General features: G+C 51.3%; 1 pseudogene; it reads right to left on the reverse strand.

Annotated features, from left to right (window-relative positions):
• LOC102176206 lies at positions 1445–8621 on the reverse strand (annotated as a pseudogene).

Here is a 9484-nt window from a genome sequence, read left to right on the forward strand (position 1 = left end):
CATGAGTTTGAACAAGCTCTGGGAGATGGTAAAGGACAGGGAAGCCAGGTGTGCTATCGTCCATGGGCGTGCAAAGCATCAGACGCAACTGACCAATTGAACAACAATAAGAGCAGTACTCCTGGAGCATGCACTTCACTAAGAACCAGTGGGCCAGAACCTCGCCACACCCGCGAATTCCCACCAGGGGAACTGAGCTTCTGACCATAACAGTTTGGGTGGTTTGGGGCAAGGCACAAAGCCTCTTCGTTATCTAAGCCGGCAAGCAAGATCACCACCGCCCCAGGGACAAAGGGATGGAAGGCTCCTACACGCGCACGTGCCCGTCCCTGCAAAGGTGCGCGGTGTGACGACAGTTCCAGTGCAGCTGGGAACCGTCACTGTGTCAAGCGAGTGACAAACACCTGGTATGTACCATCACCACCTGCAGGTGGTCCCCCTTTGCTGGCACTGGATTTGCAGAGCAGGCACCATTTCTGTACCCACCCCCGTCACAGAAATCACTGCAGGCCTCAGGGAAGAAATCGCACGTTTAATTCTGATCAAGCTTAAAGTGGCATCTACGTAAAGAAACATGCTTTGGGGTGAAAATACAAGAGCTGTTAGCCTATTTTCTTAAACAATGTATTCTAAATAATCCACCAGGCCAACAATAACCAAAAGCCCAAATCCTAGAAGTATATATGCCAAAACAGTACATGGAATATTACTGCTTTCCAGTGTAAACCCCACAGCGTGTGTGTGTGTGTGTTACACACATCCCTTTGTTTAACAAAAGTCATGTCTCGTGGTCAGAAACGTTACTATATGATACATCCATAACTTGCAGTGGCCTTAAGAGCACATGAGAAGCTTCAATTTGCTGCACCCTGGTCCACATCCCTCCATTTCCAGGCACAAGGGCCACTCCTGCGACCCCTCACGAGGCCCCTCCAGCCCTGCCCAGCTGGAGTGCGTGTGGTGGGAGTAAGGACGCGGGGAGGCTCTGCAGCCCCATCAGCAAAGGGAAGGGCCAGCACGGCCGAGGGACCTGGGCTCTGCCCTCAACCAGCCCTGGCCTCCCAGCCTCGGGGGGAGAGGGACCGGGACAGCAGGAGCGTTCACCTGCTGCTTCTGACAAGCTGAGATGAGGCTGGGGGTCCTTTCAGCTCCCTCCCCCAAATCTAGGTCTCTAACCCTCTAAACTGCAGTCGCTGCCAAAGACAGCAACTTCGAAGAAAAAGGGAAATGAACCGGGACTCACAGATGGTCGCCCTCCTCTCTCCGCAGAAGCCACACTGCCCTTGACCCTCCTTTCAAGTCCCACGCGTGGAGGCCCCCACCGCAGACGTGTCCAGACTTGGGCTGCACTGTGAACAATACGGGTGGGAAACACACTGAGCCGCGAAACGCCCCTCGACCCCAGAAACCGGGCCTTTGGAGAAACCTGTCTGTGGGCCTCGACACTGCCATGGATCACACGACGAGGTAAACCATTTTCTTCCCATTGATGTTTCTGGTCTTCAGCCCCAGGTAGCGGCGGCTCTTCTTCTCCGGCTGCCCGTACACCATGTTGATGAAGAACCTGGGCTCGTCTTCCGCCCTGGGTTTGAGGCACAGGCAGCAAAAAGCAGATCTTACCCGGTGACACAGATAAGTCATGGCTTCCGCCTCTTCTGAGGGCTCCTCATACACGGGCTGCTTCATTTCCTCGTAGGCAGACAGAATCACAGCACGAAATAAGTTGATCAATATGCATATCATCACCAGCAAGAAAGATGAGAGGAAGAGGACCCCGAGAACCCGGTTATTGAAAAATTCCGTGTTCTCAAAAGCTGAGACACAGTAGGAAAATATGGTCTGGGTGGCGTGGATCATGTCACTGTAGTTCCACTCATGCTGCCCGAACACCAAGTACCCGAATGCCATGAAGACAAAGAAATACACGGACACCACCAATGCCATGTGGCAGATGCCAGGAAGGGCAATCTGGATGGCCCTCTGAGCCAGACGCACATTGTAAAAGACCCTGGAATACCGGAGCGTCTTCAGGATCGTCAGAAACACCAGGAAACCCAGAATCACCCTCATGGTGTAATCCACTTGAGCCACTGCGTGAAAGGGAATGAAATCCTCGGGATTTGACAGGTAAGCCCGAACTACACCGATGGCCAAGAAGTGCTTCCTGAAAAAGAGCACGATCCACAAGGTAAAGATGCATTTTAGAGCAAAGTTGAGCAAATTATATACACTTTGCACGTAGGCAGTCCTTTCTTGTGTGATTACATAAACCTCGTCAACAGTGTAGGCAAGGAAGAAAATGAAGATGGCCAAGTACAGGTAGTTTTCTGCTGAGTCGGCTGAGTATTTTCTGTTGAAATGAGCGAGCGAGAAGGAGTGTGCATGCAGGCTCGTGTTCACAACACCTAACTGAGAGACCTCGAAGAGGACCGAGACGCTGCAGAGGAGACTGATGTCTGCATTGAAGGTGGTCAGTTCCACTATCACAGACCAGGTCTTCTCATCCAGCCAGTGGCCTTTCTGGAGCTCGCTGAGCCTCAGTGTGGAATTAAACTGCTGCTCTGCTGGAAAAAAATAGAAGGCGTATCCTCCTGAGCCATAGGTGTGCAGCAGCCCATAGGAAGAGTACGCCCACCTCTTCTCTGGAGGCCTGTAAGTAAACCCTCCGGCCGTCTGGTCAGTGTCCCGCTTACTAACTCTATTCCATGACCCAGAGTAGTTTTTTGTGTCTTCTGGGTCAATGCCATATTCGGGGTGACAGCGAATCTCTCCTTTGAGGCTGCCCTCCACAAATTTCTTGGCCGGCATACACGTTCTCTCTCCCGGTTGTGCCCTCACCTGCCTCATCAGTGGCAGGCCAAGGATTTTAGAGGAGCTGTCAGGGAAAAATGTGGGATTCGGGTCATTGTGGAGCAGAGGCAACAGCACCCTGTTCAGCCACTGGTAGATGTCTTCCAGCCTGGCCACGCCTGCCAGATCCACAGAGAACTGGTCGCGAATAAACTGATTATAGTAAAAGCTGTCAGTGGGGCGCAGGATGGCGACTAGGCTCAGCAAGAGAGCCAGAAAGATGAAGTGAGTGAGGATGTAAATAAGGAACAGGAAAGCTCTTCGCTTGACCCTCTTCTTTCTTTTGAATATTGTGATTTCGTCTTGAGTGAGAGGCTGGTACATTCTCGAGTTTCGGAGCTCCATGACATTTGCATGGGTCCTTTGCATTTTTTCTGGACCCTTCCAGGTGTTACGCAGCTTGATCTCAGTGAAGCGGTAGTTGCCGATCCACGGAAGGTTTTTACCGTACTTGGCCTTACTTGTTCTATAGGCTGAGATCAATATAATTTTAGACATTTGCACTAGAAAGACTGACAGAAAGAATGCACAAAATGATGCAAACAGCCATGCTATTGACTTTTCGTAGCTGTAACTGAGTCCATAAAATATGATGAAGAAGGAGGATATACTGCAGATGAGAAAAACCAATACCCAGGCTATGCAAACACACCATCGAGGCAGGACAATCCTGGTCTGCGAAGGCTGCTTCTCCACAGAAACATCTGTATCATCTTCAATATTTGGGTTATTAGTGTTTATATTTTTTTCCTGGGTGTGGGAGACCTGGTGGTGTTTTCCGGAAACCTTGCTTTGAGCTCTGGAGACCTTGCTTTGAGTTCTGGAGACTTTGCTTTGGGTACGGGAGACCTTGCTTTGGGTTCGGGAGACCTTGCTTTTGATGGGAGACCCCTGGCTTTCTGCTTGCTTGGCCGGGGGCTGTCTTTTAGAGGTGACGTTGACAGAAGCCTTGGGCTTTGCACGATGTCTCTTAGACACAGGCTCCTGGGAGCTTGCCTTGGCAGTTTCATAGGCATGCCAGTTTCCCAATCGTTCTTCCCAGTGCTCACTTGCTGGCGGTTGCAAAGGATGTTTCTGAGGAGTGACCTCACTTAGAGTCACCCGAGGTCTCCTCTGGGAATAGATGAACAAAGATTTGATCACTAGATGCACAGGGAGGGTAATAAAGGCACTTCCCAATCCGATCAAAATCAACTCGGTGAACCTCCACTCTTGTGTCTCTCCTTCATTCTCCTTCTCCAGGTTGAAGAACATAATATTACAGAGAAGCATGGACAGCAACATGGCTAAGCAACAGGACAGCCTCTGGAGCCTGTTGAACGGTGTAGAAATGACACCAGAAAAAACGGAGAACCACAAGTGGCTTCTCCCCAGCTTGTAACTAAAATCTATGAGGAAAAAGTCCATTTTCTTGAGAGGCTTATCTGGGGGGGTAACTTGAAATGTTCGATCCAGAGATGTGTCAATAGAAAGCCATTCTCGGCACATGAAGAGCCAGATGTGTCTGGTGAACAGATTCTCCACTTTGATTCTACTTAAATACCATTCAGGGGACCTGCCCTCATTGTTGTGCCACACGCGGAGGGAATGGATGTCGCCCAAGTCCTTTTGCGTCGCTAGGAGGAAAGTGCAGATGCTTCCTCGGTAGAGAGTTGTAAATTGTGGATGGCTTAAACAGTGCACATCGCTGCTACCTTCGGTTCCATGCAGTTGGATAAAGACATTGGCCCTGGTGCCAGAACCACAACGGCTTCCTGTAAAAACAGTGACTAGGTAACACACATTATCATAAGGATCGTTATCAAGGAGAACTATCACATGCTCCCTAAGATACTGGTCCGTTTCATCTCTGTGCAAGGCCCAGAACGCAAGGATCAAGTACAACAACATAATGAGAAGTACCGTGAAGAGAGTCACAGGGTTTTGGGTGACGTTCTTGACGGCCTCCACTCGTAAATCCACAGGGTTAGGGACCACGATCACCTTGGCCGTCAAATAGTGGGTACGCAGGCGAAGGTTGGCCTGTTTGATTATATCCAGCTGCCGTTTGGCCCGCCGTGGGTTCTTGCACATACAGTGCACTCTTTGCCAGGTGGTCTTCTCTCCCACAACGCAGGTGGCTTCTCTCCAGTCGCTCTGGATCCCAAACATGTCCAAACATTCAGTGCTGAAAACAGAAATTCTCACCAACTTGTTATTGGGGTTTAGGACGAAACGAGGTGCCTGTAGAACCACAGCGACGGTGCACTCAGAGGAATCGGTTCGCTGAGCTATGACCTGCACCAGGGCCGCGGGGAGGCAGACCACTCGGGCCTCCTTCACCGGACACTCCGGGTCAAACAGGTCACTCTCGTTGGCAATTGGAGGGATTTTATGGGACACCAGGTAGCTGGTCATAAAAGAGTTGGGTGTGATCTCACGGCCCGCGTACACAGACACCGTGAACAAGACGGACACGTCTGTCAGGATGTGGATCAACACGTCCCTCCCTGCTGCACTGTCCACAACAAAGCTGAACGCCCCTGTCGTCTTTGCCGATGACTCATCCACTGCGTAAGGCTCTGAGCTGGGTCCCACCGTGAGATTGAAAGTTCCAAAGCTCAGGTTTTTCCTGATGAGGTACACTTCCACTGCATCAGGTGGCATCTCAATCACGTCACCCGTGACCTCGACTCCTGTCATTCGGAATCCAACCACCTGGGTCAAAATGTTTTCCCCATGATTTAGCCAAGGGAAAGGGTCATCCGCAAATTCACAGAACATCGTGGAGATGGGAGCGTTGGCAGGCAGACTAGCAACGCTGTTCACATTTAGGGTGGGATAAAAACAATTCTGACAGTGCTTCTGGGTGCTGAAGAACTTGGTAACATTCCACTTTTCGGTTTTCTTGACATGCATTTTAAAGTTGGAGGTCCTCAAGGCAGTGGTCTCGTTCTCTGGCACCTTCACAGCCAGTACTGTGTCTGCTAGAGATTCAACCACGTGGAAAGGCTCCTCGAACACTTCATAATGAACCAGCAGCTTCAGGATGTTAGACAAGGTTGTTAATATTCCAGTGCACACACTTTCTATTTGCTCAGAAGAAATGCTCTTATCTCTCTGATGACTATCTTGGAGGGCTTGGCTTGCTTGCCAAGTCCTCACTGTGGCCAGTTTCTGAGAGAATGCACTGATCTCAGAGGTTTTTTCTGTTAATTTAGTAACAGCCATAACCACTTGGCTAATATTCGCCAAAGTGTTTATAGGAAGAATGAGTGTCTGATTGAAAAGGTGTTCTCGGAGTTTAACTTTGTCAGCTTGCAGACTTGCATCAGTTTTCATGCTATTCATGACAGAAGCTACTACGTATATTATATAACTTGCATTTAGAAAATCCTGCTGTTGAAGCAAAGTGGACAGGGAGGAATTTGGTCCCGTGGTGAAGTTGGATAACTCCTCCAGCACAGTCGTTGATGACTTTACGTCAGTGGGAGGCCGCACAGTGGCATACAAGTTCACCTGGGAAAAAGCTCCCAGAGAGGTATTATATGCCTGGGCAATTATTTTCAAGGCATAATGACTGTCCAACACACCAACAGGGAGAAAGGAAGGGGGCGATGTGGAATTCTTCCCCAAATACAGGATGGATCCAAAGTTATTCTCTTTCAAAGAACTGATTTCACCAAAACCATGTACATCAGGAACTATTATTTTATATGTAAGAACAATGTTCTTATGCTTGAAATGAGTACAAATGACAACAAACTGAGTAATGAAGGAAATTCCTTTTTCTGGAACAATTTGTGCAGTCTATGGTTATAGGGACATGGTGAATAATGAAAGGATACCTTAAGACCAACGTGACTCCACTCCAAGTTGCTGCATTTAGAGAAATCCAAAACTTATCTTCCTTGAAACTCCAGAAAGCAAAAGCTTTTATAGACACATAAGCACCATGCCGTCCTGTTGAAGTTTGCCCCGTCCAGTCAAATGGCACCTCCTGACCTGAAGACGTCAGAATGGACCACCGATAGACATCTCGGCCTGCTGTACAACCTGTGCAATCCAGAGACAACGAGAATCTCTCTGATAAAACCAGAACCTGGTCACAATTTTCAATGCATGAGATGCTTGCAACTGGGTCTCCTTGAAGCACGCGCAGCGTTGCATCAGCAAATGCTGACCTGCCTGTCTTCTGGATCACCAGTCTGAAAAAATATACACGGCCACCTTGAAGTGTTTCTGGAGAAAGGGTGAGGATAGGACCAGAGGCCCATGTCCACTTGAGGTCAACCTGCTCCGGGAGACACACTTCCTTGCTTATCACTGTTATTTTTTGTCCATCATAGTCTCTCGGGTTCGTGGTACAGTACCAGAGAAACTTAAGCCTCTCTTTCTCTAGAGGGTCTGTTTCCTCTGGATCAGAAGACGTATTTCCATTGAGAGTCACCCCATCTGTGAAGTTACTTGTGATGTTGGAAGGCCCTGAAATAACAGCATTCAGGGGACGTCTAAAAATGACGACATAGATGCTGTCTGAGTCCTTCTGCCCTGGAACCCGGGGATCCCGCGTTCTGACAACTACCGAGAAATTAAACAGATACACCCCCCAAGTGAAAGAATATGGGAATATAGTCAACACTGTTGCACCTCTATCTGCCTTGACCGGTGCGTTTGGTATAGGTTTAGTCCAGTCAGGCACGGCCCCTACATAAGGCACAGGATAGATATACCAAATCCGCAGATAGTACTGTTGGAGTGGACAGAAGAGGATGACTGTTGCATTGAAGGTGTCTCCCATGTCCCTGGTCAGTCGCACCGGTTTATCATCGTTCCTATTTATCCGCACGGGGTCCAATTTACAGGTCATCGGTCCGGATACCTGACAGGACACGGAGGACTCAGTGGGTTCTGAGCTGTTCGGGCCGACAGCTTCTAAGAAGACCGGGGTGGGCCCGTCCGTGGGACACTCGGTTCGGGCCACGAATCCCGGGTAGGAGCGCCGGCCGCGGGGCAGAGCCCGTCGGGGCAACGCGCGGCTCTGGGCGGCCGCGGGCCCGAGCAGCCCGAGGCGGAAGGTCCACTCCAGAGGCCCGAGCGAGCGCGGCAGGCGGGACAGCCAGCGCAGGGAGAGCCGCCCGCCGGGCGCGGACAGCTGCAGGTCCACCGGCGCGGGCGCGGCGTTAGCGGCGGCGCGGCGGGCGCGCACCTGGACGTGCGCGCGGAGGCAGCGCGGCGCGAGGCTCGGGGGCCGCCCGGCCGGCAGGCAGAGGCCGCGGCGGCCGCTCAGGAAGATGCCGCCGCCCGGGGCCGCGCGGGCCCGGAGGCTGACGCGGGCGCGGCCGGCTCCAAGGCCGCCAAAGCCTAAGCCCCGCTCCCCGGGGGCCCGGGGGCCGTGACCGAGCGGAGCGCGGCCTCCGGGCGCCGCGCCTGGACGAGGGCCCGGGTGTCGGACGGGGCACGCCGGGCCGAGGCGGGCGTCGCGACGGGGAGGCCTCGGGCCGGCGAGCCGGGCGCCTGCGCGGGAGCCGGGGGCGGAGGCCGGGGGCCGGGCCCACAGCCCAGGCCCAGGCCCAGGCCCAGGAGCAGGAGAGCCGGCCCGGGCCCCATGGCCGCGCCCGGTGCGAGCTGCGTCGGAGGCGCAGGGCGGAGGCCCAACGGACACGGCGTGTAGGGCGCGGGGCGGCCGGGGCGCGGGCCGGGGTCACGGCGGGCGTGGTTCGGGGGCCACTGTGGCCTGGGGTCAGCGTGGTCAGTGGGGTTCCTGCGGCCCAGGAAGTCAGTCGTTTCATCGCCCCTGTTTGGGTCTGACTTCTGAATTAAAGTTACACTTTCACTTGCAGAGTCTTAGCGTTTCCGTAAAAATCCTCGCAGTTATTGATTTGTAATTCGTTTGTTACGGTCACAGAATGTTCCGTGCGATCCTTTACCTTTCTGAACGAGTTGAGCTTGTGTAAGTCTACCGTGTGGTCTGTCTTGAGTCCATTGTGCGTTCCATGTCACGTGAAAAGAATGTGTATTCTGCTGTTGTTGGGGCTCTGTCCTCTGGGAGTCAAGTCAGAGGGTGGTGCTCCTTAGATCTATATCTTTTCTGCAGTTTTTTCTAGTTCTAGCAATTGCTGAGAGAAGATGATAATCTCTCCTCCAGTAACCGTGGAATTGTCTATTTCATTCTCTAATTCTGTTAACTTATGTTTCCTATATTTTGGAGGTCTAATTGTTAGTCAGATACACAATTGTGGTTATGTTTTTTTGCTGAATTGTCTCTGTTATCATTCAGTTTAGTCGGTCCCTCATGTCTGACTGTTTGTGATCCCATGGACTGCAGCATGCCAGGCTTCCCTTTCCATCACCAACTCTAGGAGCTTCCTCAAATTCATGTCCATAGCGTCAGTGATGCTATTCCACCATCTCATCCTATTATCATTATGATGTGTTTATCTTTTGTGACTGTCTTTGATTTGAGTTTCTCCTTTGCCTGTTAAAAAAATTGCCACATTATATGTCAATTATATCTCAATAAAACAGGGCGGTGGGGGGGATTCACGTAAAATAAAATGACCACACTTGCCTTCTCATGCATGTTGTCCGTGTGGCATTTGTCTTTTTCATTCATTTACTTTCAACTTATTTATGTCTTTATGTTTATCAGTAG

The sequence above is a fragment of the Capra hircus genome, chromosome 5 (assembly GCF_001704415.2).
Source record: "Capra hircus breed San Clemente chromosome 5, ASM170441v1, whole genome shotgun sequence".
Classification (NCBI taxonomy): Eukaryota; Metazoa; Chordata; class Mammalia; order Artiodactyla; family Bovidae; genus Capra; species Capra hircus.